This window comes from Camponotus vicinus, unplaced genomic scaffold (genome assembly GCF_025532165.1).
Source record: "Camponotus vicinus isolate PSW18456_S1 unplaced genomic scaffold, iyCamVici1.0 SCAF_1, whole genome shotgun sequence".
Taxonomy (NCBI): Eukaryota; Metazoa; Arthropoda; class Insecta; order Hymenoptera; family Formicidae; genus Camponotus; species Camponotus vicinus.
This window is the reverse complement of record NW_028141945.1, coordinates 20,731,864-20,752,800: the sequence shown is the minus strand read 5'-3', so window position 1 is coordinate 20,752,800 and position 20,937 is coordinate 20,731,864. Positions and strand designations below refer to the sequence as shown.

Here is a 20,937-nt window from a genome sequence, read left to right as displayed (position 1 = left end):
CGAGCGGCCGATCTCTTTACCGCGCGACTTCGATATTTATCGAAGTCCCCGCCCCGGGCGTAACATTTGTTCCTTTGCTGATTGCCCTTTTTTGCCGCTGCTGCAATTGGTTTAAATACTCGCGGCTCCAGCGGCTCCAGCGACTCCAAAAATGTTGACGGAGTTGCTCGACTCTCTGCCAGCGTATCAATCTATTTTGCTTAATATCGGTGAGATTGGGACAAGGAAAATCATTCAATGCGCAACCAATCAAAAAATGCCCTGGCGTAAGATAAGCTAAATCATTTGGATCAGAACTCAGCGGTGTCAACAGATGCGAATTGAGCACAGCCTCTATTTCGCACAATACTGTTTGCAATTCTTCGAAAGTCAGGTGCGAACCGCCTACAATACGCTGCAAGTGATATTTTGCGGACTTCACCGCCGATTCCCACAACCCGCCGAAATGCGGGACGCCAGGCGGAATAAAGTGCCACGCTATCCGCGACCCACAGCAAAATTGTTTTATTTTTTCTTGACTCTCGGCCAACCTATAACTCTCATAAAATTTTGATAATTGACGCGATGCACCCTTAAAATTGATGCCGTTATCAGAAAATATGGCGACCGGACATCCCCGACGCGAAATAAAACGCTTGAGAGCTAAAAGGGCTTCAGTCGTCAAGTCGCTAATTACTTCAAGGCGAATTGCCTTCGTAGCTAAACATACGAATACACCTACATAAGCCTTGCTATTTCGAGCATTTCGTCGCTTTCCTTCTTTTATGACAAGAGGTCCAGCGTAATCGACTCCGCAGTTAGAAAAAAGTCGAGAAGGTGTTACTCGAGATGCCGGTAATACCCCCATTTTTGCCTCTGACATAACCGGTTTACATTTAAAACAGACGAGGCATTGTCTAATAATCTTTCGCGTGGTTGATCGAAACGAAAGCGGCCAAAAGTTTTGTCGCACCGCGGCCATAGTGTCTTGCACTCCCGCATGCAAACTGCGCGCGTGTTCCCATTCTATTATGAGCTGAGTAAGCCGATGGTTTTTTGGGAGCAAAATAGGATGACGAGCATTGTATGATAACTGCGAATTCTCAAGCCTCCCTCCGACGCGAATCAAACCTCGATCATCTAAAAAAGGGGACAAAGATATTAAAGCGCTAGCGGATGTAAGAGGATTTTTTCTCCACAGCTGCTCGACTTCACTCGAAAAAATATTCTCCTGTACCATTTTGCAAAGATTATTCAGTGCGGCTGAAATTTCCTCATGCGAAACGCGAGTGTCCAGCCTCTCACCTGATTGTCGGCGTGGTATGAGAAATCGTCTGCAATAGGTAACGATTCGGCATAGCTTCACTTCCTGGAGTACGAGGAAATCCACTGTAACGTTATTGTGGAATCGTTTTTTCTTTACACCAATTGATTCCTCTCATTATTTTGTAAATAAAAGTATTAAGGTAAGATAATCGAAAAATGGATATTTTACAAGATATTTTACGGTTTATGTAAAATTAAGAAATTATTTCAAGCCTCATAACTCGAAAAGTACTCAATGAAGAAATACTTTATTATAGTGGTTTGGAAAGCTCTCGAGATAAGCTATAAGAATACATAATAAAAAATAGGGGGTTCCATTTAAAAAATTAAACCTTCATGTGACATTTTTGCTTATTACTTAATAATTATTGCGAATTTTGCAAAATGGTAGAGGACTTTTCTTCTTAGTTTGACCCAATCTATCATCACTTTTCGTTCCTCTAGATTTAAAACCAGAAATTGAGCAACGAATCGCGAGAAACTTAGATGTACACACGACGATTGCCGACGCCTTGAGAATAGAAAGAGAAACTCCGCGCAATGACAGATTTACGACAAGGAAGCGACGGTAGTTCAAGTAAACGAGAAACTTGTCAGATCTGTTACAAAGAAGGACACGTAGATAGTAATTGCAGAAAATTATTACGAGCATCTCAACCAATCAATAATTTAACGAATCAAAGAACCGAAATTTTGATTTGTCAAATTTGCAAGAAATGCGGACACGGAGCTGATAAATGTTGGTTTTGCGATCCACAATCATGTCAGTCAGTAACCATGATACAAGAAAGAACGATCATCTGTCAACTATGTTGAAAATCCGGCCACGACGCAAAGTCATGCCGAAATGATATTAACAACAAAATCAATAAAAAAATAATTTGTCAATGGTGTGAAAAACCCGGCCACTCGGCTAACAACTGCTAGAAAAAACGAAACGAACAACGTTATACGGAAAATGACACTCAAGCCACGTGTCAAATTTGTAATAATTTAGGACATACCGCTAAAGATTGTCGATCGAAAATTAATCAAACCGAATCGAGAAAGGCGTTATTCTGCCGTTTCTGTAAAGAACAAGGCCATCTTTTTGAAGATTGTCAAATACGTCTTGCTAATAATAATCGAAAGAAAGAAAGTAATCAAGGAAACTTCAACAGCCTTTCAACATCAAACATAACGGAGACCCAAGTAAACTTTATACCGTGTTTCGAAAAATCAGGTAGACTGCCGAATAATAAATGCACGGCCTGTGACAGTGAATCTTGACAAACAAGGTCGCGTGCCTATTGTTCGAGTCACTATAGATAATATATCTACGCCCATAACTTTTATATTAGACACAGGATCCGGTCCAAATTTAATTAAAGAAAATTTTATACATGAAAAAATAAATATTAATTGCACAAATATATTAAAATTAATCGGTATAAATAATTATACAACGTACACACTCGGAGAAATTACGTTAAATCTTTTTGAAATTCCTGCATCTTTCCATATAGTACCTTGTGACTTTCCTATTTCACAATCTGGAATATTAGGGAATGATTTCTTCAAACAAACTCTGTCGAAAATAGATTATGCTCAAAGGAATTTAATTAATATTGTCTCTGGAAATAATATACCTTTTTCCTCGGCAGAAACCATAGTAGTACCTCCACGATCAGAATCATCGTTCTATGTGAAAATAGAAAATCCCGAATTAAAGGTAGGATATATACCAAAAATAAAGATAGCACATGGAATTTACTTAGGAGACACCATCATCGAGAACACATATGGAAAGGCATATTTAAATGTCATAAGCACTTTAGATGAAGAAACTGAAGTACAAGTTCCGACCCTGCGTTTAAAACCATTGAACGAAGTGTTCGACGATTATAAATCAAAATTGGAAGACTTAAACGACTTAGAAAAACCAACCCATACAGAGGAAGAAATTAAACATGAAGCAATTAACAAAATGCTTAATGAGCTCAATAACTACAAAAGTGAGGTGAAAATCGAAGACGAATACAAAAACGAAGACTATCAAGGTAATGTTAGTATCGAAGAAACTCGAAATAAGAATAAGGGAGAAATACTAAAGGAAAATCAAATAAAAATTAAAATTAAGAATAAAAATAAAAATAAAATCAAAATTAATAAAAAGGAAGATAAGGAAATCGGCTTATGAAGATGGAGCGAAACCTAAAGATGAAGATAAAAATAAAATCCTCCCCCTCAGAGGGGGAAGTTACCATATCTCTTCAGAATGGAAAAATTCTAGGATTTCGGAGGGAAATTTCCAAACCTCATTAGAAAATTCTAGCTCCGTCGATTGCGAAGGGGGAAATTACCAAATCCCACTACGCAATTCGACACAACCTTATTCTACAAAAGGTAGCAACCTTTCATCCTCCCTAGATATCAAACTTCTGAAGATTAGATTATTCACAAAAAACAATGATAATGAATCAGACACTTCTCATATTACAATAAAAAATTTTCTTAAAGAAAGTGAAAGATATAATTCAAATATTAAAATTCTTCAACGCAAAAATAAACCATCCTCAAAAATATTTACATTCTTATTAAACAAATCTCAAGAAATCATAAATAACTTTATGCAACAACGTAAATCTAAGCATAATGAAAAACAACAAGATAATATCAGAAATGTATTATCCAAAAATCTCCAAAAAGTGGAATACAACGAAACAAGAAATTTTTAAATTTAGACAATCCAGAAGATATAGAGACAAATTTTGAAATATTGGAGAGATCTAATAGCAAGGAAGAGAAAAACAGAAAACTAAGTAAATCTCTTGGATTACAAATCACAGAACAGGTTTTTTAATACACAATTTTTCTAAACAAGATAGATTACAGATAAAGAATCAAACAATGAAATTGAAGGATGACATGGAACTTGAAGAAAGAAACGATCCACCGGACAAGAATTATCACACAAGAAAAAAAAAGATAAAGAAGAAGCAATGGAAATGAAAGAGGAGAGGACAGGAGAGCACAATATTTAGAAAAGGGGAGAACTTATTAATATTATACTAGAAGATAAATAATATTATAGACTTCAGTGAACTATTATTTTCATGTAAAAAATAATATAACGTATTTTATTGTTACTCATGAAAAATCTATAGATTCTAATTCTGAAAAACTATTTGTACTAAACAAATTCTCAAATCTAAAATCCTTTGTATTAGATAAATTCAAAAAACTAGTATGCTGATCTTATAAAACTCTAGATCTTAAAATAATAATGTAAAAATTAAATAATGATTACTTAAATGAATTCCACATATTAGTTCAAACAATTAAACAAATAATAATTATTTGAAGTAAATTTCAGGTAAATTTAAGAAATAGACGACTAATCCTAATAATAACAATCTTAACAATTAAATTTTATTAAACATATAGAATTATAGGATAAACTCGATAATCATCATCATTGTGTAAGATAACAGAGAAAATGAACAAAAATATATTATGCAATATCATTATCAAATTAAGTAATATATACTAAAAATACGTATATGTATATACACGTATGTACATTATATATTTAGACATACTTACACATGTATACATATACTAGATATATAGAAATATTACAAACATTATAGCATTTAATATTAATCCACTACATAAAAATCTTATTAGCTTATATAACTAAAACAAAACTATCTTTTCTGATATTTTGACTTATAAAATAGAGCAATTTATTACTTGATCAACGAAAGGAAAAGAAAGCGGACCAAAAAAAAATATATATATAGAACTACACCAGCATTTATCATTTCTCAGCAGCCGAAGCTATCGTTGCGATATACATTCAGCTATAACTAACCAGCTCTAGACAAATGATATTCTACGATTGGATTCTGCATACAAAAACGATTGGAATTCTAACAAAAGGCTAAACGAAAGCATTATCTGCAACTAATTAAAAAATCGAACTGAAAATGTTTTCAGCAGGCAGCAACTGTACTTAACCAGAGGATACTAATAACTAGACAGATGAAAGAAATCTTTCTTTTCAGAGTGAAAACTCTGAGATCGTTGACGTTGATCAGGTAAATATTTATAAGACTTTACATTTCTTCTTTTGATTTTTTTATATATATGAGCGCAAATGCATACATGAGAAAAGATAGTTTTGTATTAAAACTTTTTAGCAAACATGTGAAATAGAGTTATCTTTATTGTAAGAAAGGTTCTTGTATTACTAGAAAAGTTAGAATAATAAGCAACATAAAATCAGACAACGTACTATTAAATAATATCATTAACAAAATAAGTAAGATAAAAGTAATAAAAGATCAAAAATTTTTAATGACAATTAACACAAATTTTATAAGTGGTCCAAATGATAAATCAATAATAATCAAAAAGAAGGCTATTTTAGACCAAGCAAAGCGCAAGTGGTAATGCGGGACAAAAATTTTTTCAATAATTCTTTATAAATTCAATAATTCATACAAACGTTTCGGTCCCTTTCGGACCCTCTTATGTGTGACACAATAATATTTATATCAGATATAAAAGAGATACAAAAATAAATAAATGAAAATTACTGTACAGGTCGAAGGATAAAATTGTAAAAATGAACACAGTCAAACAAAAGAAATACCATTAAGAATTTAATAAAAATTAAAATAAAAGCAGAATAAAACGCAAAAACCGCGGCGCAATACAATATCCATTGTTTCCAAAAACGCAACGATGTTACCTAACAATCCTCACCGTCCCATGCAACTTACAACCGTCCGCCTTTAAAAAACATTGATGTAATTATTTCCACGAAATCGTTGGCCACCAAACTCACGCTCAAACACACCTCATCGAAATCCATCCAACCTGACGTTTTTTCCAAAAGTCCCATGGCAAACCAATGGTTAGGTTAGGTTAAATATCTGTAAAGGGGGGAGGGAATGATAATTTTATTAAAAAACACAATCAAGAAATTGAAACTGAGAATGGAATTAAGCCATGAAAATATTGTAATTTCGAGTAAATTAATTTATAGAAAACTAACAAAGGAAAACGGAAAAAGAATTACCTTGCAGAAAGGTTGAAAAATAAATCAGAAATTACGTTATAAAGAATTGATTTTTAAATGCGTCATGATAGACTCCAAGCTAACAACAGACTGTAAGGAGACACAGAAATATAACAAAAACGGGGAGAGCCACAGGAGCGTAACCTTAAAGGGAGTTAAACCTTATCGAAAGGGGTGCTTCGACTCACACTTCCTTAAAATGGGATAGTAGGCATTACTAAGGAGCTCTGTATCCTCCTGTCTATTTAACCCTTTCACTTGCTGTTGTATATGAACCATCTCCGAAACCATCCTCCTCTTAAACATCGGCTCTCTATCCAAGACTCGTACGTTCTCCCAATCGAATTCATATCCCTCTAATCGATGCTCAGAAATTGCAGTCAACGACGAAGAAGGTCTATTTATGTTATGGCGATGCTCCTTGATTCTCGTCATGAGTTGCCTGCTGGTTTGCCCCACATATGACGCATCACATTCCTTGCAATTAATTTTGTAAACTACGTTACTGCAATTGTAAGTAGGTATAGGATCCTTGTGTTTTTTAATAATTTTATTTAATTTATTTGGGATCACGTACGCCATTGATTTATTTGCCCATCTTGTTCAAGGAGAAAACTTATCCGTAATATTTTTTTATATAAGGCATTGTAAAAAAAGAAGAAGACGGACAAGAACCCGTTAGTGATGGATTCTTTGACTCATTGGAATGTATGAGAAATTTTAATCTGTAACGGGGATATTCGAGAAGATGAAATCCAACGGGTAATCATTGTTAAGAAGTAATTCAATGATTCTTCTAAGATTTTTTTGTAAAAATTTTGGATGGGACAGCCTAAAAATCCTGTCCAACAACCCAAAAACAATACCTCTTTTATGGCTCATGGTATGCTGTGACAAGAAATTCATAAATTTGCCCGAAAAAATCGGCTTTGTGTACCAATCAAACTCCAAGATTGCCTCATTCACCTCAATTGAAACATCAAGAAAATTGATGTGATTGTTTCTGCTAGTTTCAATAGTGAACTGCAACCTATGGTGGAAAGAGTTAAAAATGTCTAATATATTTGTATGGAAAGATGGAGGAGCTGCAAGCAAAATATCATCCACATATCTAAAATAGAAGGGAATCGAGATCGGTATTCTAGAGATGGCTCTCTCCTCAATATTTTGGAGCACTATGTCTGCCAAAACAGGGGATAGTGGGGAACCCATTGGTGTGCCAAAAGTCTGCCTGTAAATCTTCCCATTAAATTTAAAAAACTTCGAATTGAGCACAAGACGTACGCCAGCAATGAATTCCGTATAAGGAATGTCAGTAGTTTGGCTAATGAAATGCCATCTCTTCCCAATGCCCCCAATGGTTAGTTCCAAAGGAACGTTGGTAAACAGCGAGATCACATCTAAAGAAAAAATATTAAAGAAAAAACATAAAAGTAATAGATAAGTATAAACATAAAAATATATATATTTAAAAAAAGGGTAATTAATAATAATTAATAATAATGATTAAAAAAAGGAAAAGAGAATGAGAGATAATTTTATATTAAATAATAGTGATATAATTATATTAAATGATAGTATGATTAAAGGTATAGTATTATGAAAAATTTTTTAAACAAAAATGTAAAAGGCGGACGAAAGAATGAAGGAAAAGAATTTGGTAGTCGCTTTCTCTTTCCTCCTTCTTAATAAATAAATTAGTACACATAAGCACATACAATTCTAACGCAGAATCGCGAAAAGAAGAAACTCATTTCTCTCTGCAAATGTCGGGTCCCCCTTTTTCTTGTGTCCTCAACATTTGTCTAAGGCCGGGGGTGTTACGTCTTACCGACTTCGCGAATCCTTCCTTCCGCGATGACTGCTTAATTCGCCTGTCATGGTTGTAGCGTAAAGAGAATGTTTGACGCGTAATTCGGTCGCTCCCTAGTACACACTATCAGGACTGACGAGACACTGATTGTGAGAATCTTTCTTTCGAAAGATTGTAACAGCGCGCACGATAGGAAAAATTAGACAGTTAGGCTGTCGCAACTAATCAGTGAACATTGACCGCCAGATGTCTATGAGTAAAGACACTTAGGAAATAGTACCGATCATCTCAACAAATAATTCTCGTCACGTACCTATGATATTTCGAAATTTATCAAGAATAATCAACCACTTGATTCCTAAAATACAAATAATATTAAGAAATAAATCTTATAGATTATAAATTGGGAAACTATTAATTAACCAGTAAACACTTAAAAAGAGTAAATCTTAAGATATCGAATTGAGAAATTAGTCTAATCAATATTCTTAAAAAATTGGTTAGTCAATAATCGGGAAATCGATCCAAATTAAGAAATCTGAAGAGATAATTGCATCAACCGAAAAGATGGGTACGTGTGGAAAAACTGTCCGAATCGAGTATAAAAAGGGGAAGCTCACAGCAAGAATCATCAGTAATCCGAGATCAGTAATCAGAAAGATCAGTCATCAGTCAGTTGGCATCATCGGCCAGTTTAATCGGTCTTCGACAGTCCATCCTCAGTTTGCGTGATGCGGACACACACTTTCGGTCATCGAACAAACGCCACAAGCATCCCGTCACCCTCGATGCTAAAGACCAGGAGTGCATTGAGAGTCGCAACTCAATCACAACTAAAGTTTTATTGCAAAATCGTAAGTTAATTTGATCTTCTCTATTTCTTTTCCCTCTCTTTACTTATAATTTTTATATTTCAAAAATCTGACATTGACACTCTCAATGAAATCCTCCTTCTTCCCCTCCATCTTCTACACACATTCACAATTAACTTTGATTTGTTATTCAAAGCGAACAAAAATTATTGTAACTTCCAGTCGAGCATAAAAATAAAAATAGAGTCACCCCATATTCTGTTCGATTGATGACCTCCGCATTTATGTAACACCCGCGAAAGCACACATACATCCACACTCACACACTCTCATCACATCAGATAATGCGCTATTGATTATAAAAATTTTTAATTATATCATTCTTTTCTCTTATGTCTAAATTTACTCAATTATTTTTATACAAATAAATGTAAAAATTTGTAACTAAATTTCTCTATTAATTAATTACCCCGCTCTCATTCCTAGTTGCTAAGAATCGCACTTGGTTCCGCTCCGAGTAAAAGGGATTAAATTCCCTTACCGAAAAGGGAACCACCGAGCGAACGTTCGAAACAGAGCAATAGCGACTCAAAGAGAGTCGTTTACCTGTATTCGGGCCTTATTTGACCTTAAAGTTCGTTCGACCCAAGTCACTTACCTCCTATTGCAACTTTGGGAAAATACAGGGTGTCATGAAAGTGAGCATGACTTTAAAAAATTAAGGTAGATTGGCTCAAAATTAGAAGAAAAGTCTTGTACAGTTATGCGATATTCGCAATAATTAACGAGAAATAAATTAAAGAAAATCGGCCAATGCGCGTGGCTAGAAGTGCGTGGCGGTGAAGGCGGTCTCACTGTAACATAATGGTGGCGCGCGGCGAAACGGTGATTGAGGAGGGGAGGAGCGATGAGTATGTAGGCGCGCGGCGAAGGCTCTTCCAAATATATATATATATATATATATATATATATATATATATACAGGGTGTCCCAGAACACCCGTTCCTAGACACCCCTTTTAAAATGAAAATAAATGGCTTTTATCAAAAATTGCGAACAATTTTTAAGTAAATCAGGTACGCTCTATCAAATGGTGATATTTTCAACTTTTGATTCCGACTGGAAATACGCCATCCGGATCGGAAGTTGAATTTTTTTAGGGGAATATGGTACTTTTCATTACAGATTCGAATTGTACGTGAAAAAATAAGAAACTTTTGTATCAAACGTTTTTTCTAAAAGTGCCTCTGTCAATCTTAAAATTGACCTTTTAAGGTCAATTTTACCTACGCCGTAGGGGTCGTGTGGCACCGTACGGTCGAAAAAGGTACATAATCACAATACATGTATTAAATATTGGATATAATCCAATGCAATATGGTTTTTCTAAATCAAATCAGTTGTCCAGATCAAACATTTTCTATATCCAATAATTTCTGCTACAATAGTCACATGCTGTGATAATATACATATAAATATCTCATTAAATAATTTTATTATTAAAAGACTGAAGTACTTCAAAGCTGAATAGTTTGTGAAAGAAGCTGAGTGATATTTTATTTGAAGGTAATAAGAATTTTTACTTACATCCAAAATATATTACGTATATACATGTATGTTCTTTTATGCAGAAGTAAAATTATTTGCACAATTATCTATTTTTTTATTATTACAGAGTATATAATAAATGGTAATATAAGAAAAAATCCGTTATTTATAGTTTTCTTATTGAAAAATTAATTTTATTGTAGTCATATTAGAAAAGATTATTTAGAAATAAAGAGAAATATTTTAAAGCTTCTGCTAATAATAACATATTTATTATATTGTTCCAGTGGTGTATATATTCAAACAATACTACACAATGTTGTGACAAAAGTTTACCGGTTCTATGATTCATACAAATGAAAATATGGCAAGGTATTTAAAATATTTCATATATTACTTTTACTATTTTTATTAGTTAGTTTTATTAATACTATTTTAATTAGTTTTATTAGTAATTCATCTAATGTAGATAAAATAAAACTATAATTATATGTATTTTTATTAACATCTGTATTATACAATATCCAGATTATTGATGTTATAGAAACTCCAAATATGCCAGAAAATCAACAAAAAATAAAGGATTTTCGTACAGAGCTTTATAGTAATTTATCAATAGGACAATTTATAATACCTGGATTTTTCGATTGCCATACACACGCAGTGCAGTTTCCGAATTTCGGATTGGATTATGCTAAAACATCCTCAGATTGGTTGGAAACCTATACTTTTCTATTAGAAAAGAAGTATAAAGATAAAGACGTTGCAAGAAAAGTGTTTGACGCAGTTATGGTATGTAAAAAAGAATCTCGAAGTATAATATTATCTAAGAACAATATCGATATATAGTAATATAAAATAATAGTATAAGTAATATATAGGATGTTCATTTTAAAACTTTTCATAAATACATTTTGGAGTAGAACTTATTTGTCATTTACATTTGTTTTTTATTACAACAAATGTTTAAAATGATCCATTGTTTTTTAAACTATAATATAAGAAAGAATTTGAGAATTGTTTATAATATTATTTAGGAAACAATGGAGAACATTTTGACATTTGTTATAATAAACGACAAGTAAATAAATTCTGCTCCAAATCGCATCTTTGTATGTAAAACTTTTTTGACACCTAAAACTTCCAAGTGCGGTTTCTCGAAAAGTATTTCTGCAAATAAAAAAAGAAGGAAAATTGTATAATAGAGAATCAAAAGACCTTTAAATTGATATATCATTTGACTTCTTTTGTCATTTAAGATTTTTGAAGGGGTAGCTATCCCGAGGAAGGGGATAAAAAAATTGTATGTTGTATTTAATGTTTCCCTCGAAAACAAAATTGACATTTTTTGACACTTTTCGCAAAAAATAGTCAATCATGAAATAAATAAATAAATGGATGGAAAATTTTAAAATGAACACCTTGTATAAAATAATAATAGTGTATACGTAATATAAAATGGCACTATAACATATAAAATAATGCTATAAATAATATGTAAAATATATTAGTGTAAAATAAATGTTGTTTTAATTGCAAAGACAAACTATTCACGCAGGAACCACGACGGCATGCTATAATGAATACATGTCAGAGAAAGCATCTCAGCTGCTCATCGATAAAATACTAAAGTATGAACAAAGAGCCTTCATCGGTAGAATAAATAGGAACGTTTCTCGACTCGGTAGACATTATGAAACCATAGCACAATCAGTTAAGAGAATATTTTACATCCTCAAATAACATGGGAAAAATACTTCTCGTGGAGAAGGGAGGGGAGGTCAGACGTGTCTATACGCCTATTTGGTCCAACGAATTGCTAGAAAACAATATTCGTGGACTAGAAATATATGTGAGGTGGCTAGATCGGGAATCGAACCCGAGTCTTTCGCTTTCCGGGCAACTTGCTCTGACCAATTGAGCTATCCGGACCTCACACCTAATGCTACTTTTAACACAGTGATATACGACTCCCGAGCGATATTGGTATCTCGTTCGATGAATGCAATGCCGATTGCCACGGAGGATCCCTGAAAGGTCGCTCGCTGTGACTTTCATCGGAAAAGTAAACATAAACGTTCCACGGACGATGGGTATTATGAAAACACGACAAAATCAACTTCGAGTACTAAAACATTTATACAAAGCTTAAAAGGAAAATTATGAATTTATATGAGGGACCCTGTAATAATATAAGTTTCTAGTTATATATAAAAAATTTTACATTAATCATATAATCACAAAAAAATATGTCACATTATTCAAAACATCTTGTAGGATCCTCTTATGAGACCGATTGTTTCAAGATGTGCATTGAGTTGCGACATGGAATTAATGCAATCTGGCAACGATTGCTAAAGAAAATAATTTACATATACATACATTACACTTATGTAATATTCATCACATTAGTATCAATTCAACTTATTTTTCATTCTTTGTCTCATCGTTGAAACTGAACGATATAAAAGCAATGAAAGAAAAATTTGGAGAAATAACATATACACAGATGTTTACGAAACCACTGGTCTTCTTATCAACAAGGGAAGATTTAATTTTGCTTTGTCGGTCTATTAAGTAAGTTATAAAAGAATCGATACTATATATATTATTTTCAGATACAATAGAGATGTTCCGATTAAATGTATGTTTATAATACATATTTAATCTTTTTTTACAGACAATATTAGCACACGGAATCTATCTTGAGGGTAGTGTACTTAACACGCTTGCGAATCGAGGAACATCTATAATTCATTGTCCATCTTCGAATATAAATCTGAAAAGCGGTCTTTGCGATGTCCGCAGATTAAAGGCTAATAATATCAATGTCGGCCTTAGAACAGGTACTGCTAATATTTTATCTTGCAAAAATTTTATATTAATAATGACATTTTTTTATATAAAATTCAATGAATAACTGGTCGACATGTTCATTATTACGTTAATAATAAATGTATCTTCTTTCAGATATTTCAGGCGGATGAAGTTACAGTTATCTTGAAAAAAATAAGATCGATTTTACATGTATCAAATTCTCTATCTCTACGAGACAAGATTATGTACTACTTGATTACAAAGATGCCTTCTATATGGTAACATTGCTAAAAAAATAAAGTTTGAATATTACATATAAGAAACGATAATTATCGTGTAAAATATGTCATTTTATATAATAATATATACTATAATTTTTAATTTAACTAAGTGTATATTGACTGTGTTTAGCGTTTTCGATTGAGGATAAAATCGGTAACCTAATGCCAGACAAAGAATTTGATGCTCTTATCATAGATTTGGACGCAGAAAACAGCTTGTTGGATAATTTCAGAGAATACACACTCGAGGGAAAAACTCCAAAGATTTATATATTCTAGTACTTCTCATAATATATTATCAGTTTATATAAAAGGTAGAAAAATTAAGTAAAAAACATTTTATTTTATAACATATTACTTTTGCACTGTTACAATTAAACATTAATTCAATAATGTAAATAAGCTGTTGAATAAATTATAAAATGCTTTTATTTTTGTATTTTTATAAACAAATTTGTAAATACTCTATAATAATATTTTGAAGATTAAAATGAAAAATGAATGCATTAATTCTTCGTTTTTCTTTTAATAATTTTATTAATAAGTATCTTAATAATCACCTTAATATATTGAATATCTTTTACGGTTGAAGTTGTTCCTTATTATGTTAGCTACCGAGTTTAATTATTCTTAAGATCCTTGTAATATTCTTTTAAAAATATACTTATTGTTAACAAAATAAAGAAAGGATACGCGTCCTTTTTAGAAACATCGGACGTAACGTTTGCATAAGAAGCACGATCAGAATCTTCTTCCGTGACTTTACAAGAGAAAGAAGTAAGTACATATTTGAGAAATTTTTCGTCTTTTTACATATATTATAATAATAAAATAATACTTTTCGCTCAGCCAGATGAGATGTTGAAAAATCGGCATTCTTATATATAAGAAATTTTATCACTTTTCAAAACGTCTTATCAAATTTCATGTGTCGAAGTGCCACGTGTTCACGCTTTATGATTAAAAATTAAGAATAATGTAAATATCAAAAAATAATAATTGTATTTTTAAGTTATATTTGATTATAATTTCGATTTCTTTATACTATTAGTAGCGATTGTAAAATCAAATTTAATAATCTCTAACAGAAATCATGTTGTAATCATAGAATTTGCAATTCATTAGAAAATAGAATTCGAGAATATCATTGATATTTATTACACATTCTTGATTTTAATCATGTGGATAGTTTGACAAAATCTTTTAAAACACGACAGAATTTCTTATGTTAAAGTATGGTGGTCCTAGAGATATATCTGGCATGTGCCAATTATCGATAATATGCTGCATCATGTTGCATCCCGAAAATACACCATCCGTAATCATCGCGATTAATCTGCGAGCGAGCGCGATTTAAATCCCGGGGCGAACAGCCGACGACCGCTTCATAACAACACGCAAAAACGCGACACAGAGCGCGGCAAAAACCGGCCACAGGCATTCAGATAGTAAATACGGCAAATTCGAACGCGTAAATGAGATTATCGAATGTTTAATGCAACCACACGCACGCACGCACGCACGCACGCACGCACGCACGCACGCACGCACGCACGCACGCACGCACGCACGCACGCACGCACGCACGCACGCACGCACGCACGCACGCACGCACGCACGCACGCACGCACGCACGCACGCACGCACGCACGCACGCACGCACGCACGCACGCACGCACGCACGCACGCACGCACGCACGCACGCACGCACGCACGCACGCACGCACGCACGCACGCACGCACGCACGCACGCACGCACGCACGCACGCACGCACGCACGCACGCACGCACGCACGCACGCACGCACGCACGCACGCACGCACGCACGCACGCACGCACGCACGCACGCACGCACGCACGCACGCACGCACGCACGCACGCACGCACGCACGCACGCACGCACGCACGCACGCACGCACGCACGCACGCACGCACGCACGCACGCACGCACGCACGCACGCACGCACGCACGCACGCACGCACGCACGCACGCACGCACGCACGCACGCACGCACGCACGCACGCACGCACGCACGCACGCACGCACGCACGCACGCACGCACGCACGCACGCACGCACGCACGCACGCACGCACGCACGCACGCACGCACGCACGCACGCACGCACGCACGCACGCACGCACGCACGCACGCACGCACGCACGCACGCACGCACGCACGCACGCACGCACGCACGCACGCACGCACGCACGCACGCACGCACGCACGCACGCACGCACGCACGCACGCACGCACGCACGCACGCACGCACGCACGCACGCACGCACGCACGCACGCACGCACGCACGCACGCACGCACGCACGCACGCACGCACGCACGCACGCACGCACGCACGCACGCACGCACGCACGCACGCACGCACGCACGCACGCACGCACGCACGCACGCACGCACGCACGCACGCACGCACGCACGCACGCACGCACGCACGCACGCACGCACGCACGCACGCACGCACGCACGCACGCACGCACGCACGCACGCACGCACGCACGCACGCACGCACGCACGCACGCACGCACGCACGCACGCACGCACGCACGCACGCACGCACGCACGCACGCACGCACGCACGCACGCACGCACGCACGCACGCACGCACGCACGCACGCACGCACGCACGCACGCACGCACGCACGCACGCACGCACGCACGCACGCACGCACGCACGCACGCACGCACGCACGCACGCACGCACGCACGCACGCACGCACGCACGCACGCACGCACGCACGCACGCACGCACGCACGCACGCACGCACGCACGCACGCACGCACGCACGCACGCACGCACGCACGCACGCACGCACGCACGCACGCACGCACGCACGCACGCACGCACGCACGCACGCACGCACGCACGCACGCACGCACGCACGCACGCACGCACGCACGCACGCACGCACGCACGCACGCACGCACGCACGCACGCACGCACGCACGCACGCACGCACGCACGCACGCACGCACGCACGCACGCACGCACGCACGCACGCACGCACGCACGCACGCACGCACGCACGCACGCACGCACGCACGCACGCACGCACGCACGCACGCACGCACGCACGCACGCACGCACGCACGCACGCACGCACGCACGCACGCACGCACGCACGCACGCACGCACGCACGCACGCACGCACGCACGCACGCACGCACGCACGCACGCACGCACGCACGCACGCACGCACGCACGCACGCACGCACGCACGCACGCACGCACGCACGCACGCACGCACGCACGCACGCACGCACGCACGCACGCACGCACGCACGCACGCACGCACGCACGCACGCACGCACGCACGCACGCACGCACGCACGCACGCACGCACGCACGCACGCACGCACGCACGCACGCACGCACGCACGCACGCACGCACGCACGCACGCACGCACGCACGCACGCACGCACGCACGCACGCACGCACGCACGCACGCACGCACGCACGCACGCACGCACGCACGCACGCACGCACGCACGCACGCACGCACGCACGCACGCACGCACGCACGCACGCACGCACGCACGCACGCACGCACGCACGCACGCACGCACGCACGCACGCACGCACGCACGCACGCACGCACGCACGCACGCACGCACGCACGCACGCACGCACGCACGCACGCACGCACGCACGCACGCACGCACGCACGCACGCACGCACGCACGCACGCACGCACGCACGCACGCACGCACGCACGCACGCACGCACGCACGCACGCACGCACGCACGCACGCACGCACGCACGCACGCACGCACGCACGCACGCACGCACGCACGCACGCACGCACGCACGCACGCACGCACGCACGCACGCACGCACGCACGCACGCACGCACGCACGCACGCACGCACGCACGCACGCACGCACGCACGCACGCACGCACGCACGCACGCACGCACGCACGCACGCACGCACGCACGCACGCACGCACGCACGCACGCACGCACGCACGCACGCACGCACGCACGCACGCACGCACGCACGCACGCACGCACGCACGCACGCACGCACGCACGCACGCACGCACGCACGCACGCACGCACGCACGCACGCACGCACGCACGCACGCACGCACGCACGCACGCACGCACGCACGCACGCACGCACGCACGCACGCACGCACGCACGCACGCACGCACGCACGCACGCACGCACGCACGCACGCACGCACGCACGCACGCACGCACGCACGCACGCACGCACGCACGCACGCACGCACGCACGCACGCACGCACGCACGCACGCACGCACGCACGCACGCACGCACGCACGCACGCACGCACGCACGCACGCACGCACGCACGCACGCACGCACGCACGCACGCACGCACGCACGCACGCACGCACGCACGCACGCACGCACGCACGCACGCACGCACGCACGCACGCACGCACGCACGCACGCACGCACGCACGCACGCACGCACGCACGCACGCACGCACGCACGCACGCACGCACGCACGCACGCACGCACGCACGCACGCACGCACGCACGCACGCACGCACGCACGCACGCACGCACGCACGCACGCACGCACGCACGCACGCACGCACGCACGCACGCACGCACGCACGCACGCACGCACGCACGCACGCACGCACGCACGCACGCACGCACGCACGCACGCACGCACGCACGCACGCACGCACGCACGCACGCACGCACGCACGCACGCACGCACGCACGCACGCACGCACGCACGCACGCACGCACGCACGCACGCACGCACGCACGCACGCACGCACGCACGCACGCACGCACGCACGCACGCACGCACGCACGCACGCACGCACGCACGCACGCACGCACGCACGCACGCACGCACGCACGCACGCACGCACGCACGCACGCACGCACGCACGCACGCACGCACGCACGCACGCACGCACGCACGCACGCACGCACGCACGCACGCACGCACGCACGCACGCACGCACGCACGCACGCACGCACGCACGCACGCACGCACGCACGCACGCACGCACGCACGCACGCACGCACGCACGCACGCACGCACGCACGCACGCACGCACGCACGCACGCACGCACGCACGCACGCACGCACGCACGCACGCACGCACGCACGCACGCACGCACGCACGCACGCACGCACGCACGCACGCACGCACGCACGCACGCACGCACGCACGCACGCACGCACGCACGCACGCACGCACGCACGCACGCACGCACGCACGCACGCACGCACGCACGCACGCACGCACGCACGCACGCACGCACGCACGCACGCACGCACGCACGCACGCACGCACGCACGCACGCACGCACGCACGCACGCACGCACGCACGCACGCACGCACGCACGCACGCACGCACGCACGCACGCACGCACGCACGCACGCACGCACGCACGCACGCACGCACGCACGCACGCACGCACGCACGCACGCACGCACGCACGCACGCACGCACGCACGCACGCACGCACGCACGCACGCACGCACGCACGCACGCACGCACGCACGCACGCACGCACGCACGCACGCACGCACGCACGCACGCACGCACGCACGCACGCACGCACGCACGCACGCACGCACGCACGCACGCACGCACGCACGCACGCACGCACGCACGCACGCACGCACGCACGCACGCACGCACGCACGCACGCACGCACGCACGCACGCACGCACGCACTTGTACATACAATAGAAACAATAAACTAATTTGCGATATAATTGGGGCTTATTTAATCAGCGAACCCGACCGACTCCGATAGCTGTCCGAGTGCAGTCCGACCGGGGAAAAAGAGAAGTACGAACGTTACAGAGATATTGAAAATAAGAATATTAAAAATGTTACATAGTATCTAGAATATCATTTGAAGATTTTTATGTGCTATATTGAATTTTAATGGTATAATCACATAATTTCTCAAGATCCCGGACTTTGTGTCAACACTTTAATCGCATTTTCAACAGTTGTTTGAAAGTTAAAATGTATCTAATTATTTTCTGTCGGATGAGCCACTGTGTAAGCGCATATTTTTGCCAAGACTCCACAGAAAATGGATTATAGATTACAAAAAAGAAGCTATTAGTAAAATTTAATGTGTGCTTATTATTTTGTTCATAAAGTCTAAATAATTTTGATGTATTATTGTATTATTGATTTATTATGTAAGAAAGTGCATTTCCTAAAATATGTCTTTCGTCGACAAAAGTGAAAGTCTCGTATGTTTCATTATATTGTTTCATTATATTGTTTCAGTGGTGATATATTAAAAAAATACTGCACAATGTCTCGGCAAGTTTTTACCGGTTCTCATTCATGCAGATGAAAATGGAGAAGTGATCTTTAAGGAGATTATTGCAATACTTGTCGAGGATGTGGCAAGGTATTTAACATATTTCATTTATCACTTTTACTATCTTTTTATTAGTAACTCATTTAATATATAGATAAAATATAAAATAATAATAATCTTTATCATCTGTGTTATACAATATTCAGATTATTAATGTTACGAAAAATCCAGATCAACAGAAGGTAGATGATTTTCACACAAAAGAAGTTAATAATTTATCATCAGGACAATTTATAATACCTGGATTTACCGATTGCCATACTCATGCAGTGCAGTTTCCGAATCTTGAATTGAATTACGATAAGACTTTCTTAGATTGCTGGAAACCTATATTTATCCATAGGAGAGGCGGTATATTGATCAACAATTTGTAGAACAAGTGTTTGAAGTAGTTGTAGTATGTAAAACAAATCTTGAACCATAATACATATTATCTAAGAACAATACTTTTACAGTAATTTAAAATACTACTATAAATAATGTATAAAGTAATATTATAAAATAATAGTTATGTTTGACCTAAAAAATATATTCTTATTTTTTCATTATTATTTTTATATTAATTGTTATTGCAGAAACGAATTATATACACTGGTACAACAATTACAGCATATTATTTTGCATCTCTATACACCGAGGCATCTACGATTCTTGCGAAGATGGTTTCATAGTTTTTGTCAATGAGCTTTCATCGGAAAAGTTAACATGAACGCTCTACGGGACGATAGATATTACGAAAACGGAAAAATCAATGGAGACCTTTATAGAAGCTGGAAATATAATCACAAAAAAGTGATACGACTTGAAAACGCGAAAATTTAAATTCTCGAAAATTGGAAAATTACCATGAGAATATCATTGGCAAAGAGATAGCACAAATTTAAAAAATTTTACTATTTATATATTTTTGACTATCAGTAATTA

The 20,937-nt window shown here is 40.8% G+C and overlaps 3 pseudogenes; all 3 read left to right on the top strand.

Annotated features, from left to right (window-relative positions):
* LOC145968331 (small ribosomal subunit protein uS5-like) overlaps nucleotides 1-20,937 on the top strand; it is a 181,772-nt pseudogene that overhangs the window by 119,700 nt on the left and 41,135 nt on the right.
* LOC145959450 (guanine deaminase-like) overlaps nucleotides 1-20,937 on the top strand; it is a 34,348-nt pseudogene that overhangs the window by 8,920 nt on the left and 4,491 nt on the right.
* On the top strand, nucleotides 19,945-20,847 carry LOC145959453 (uncharacterized; annotated as a pseudogene).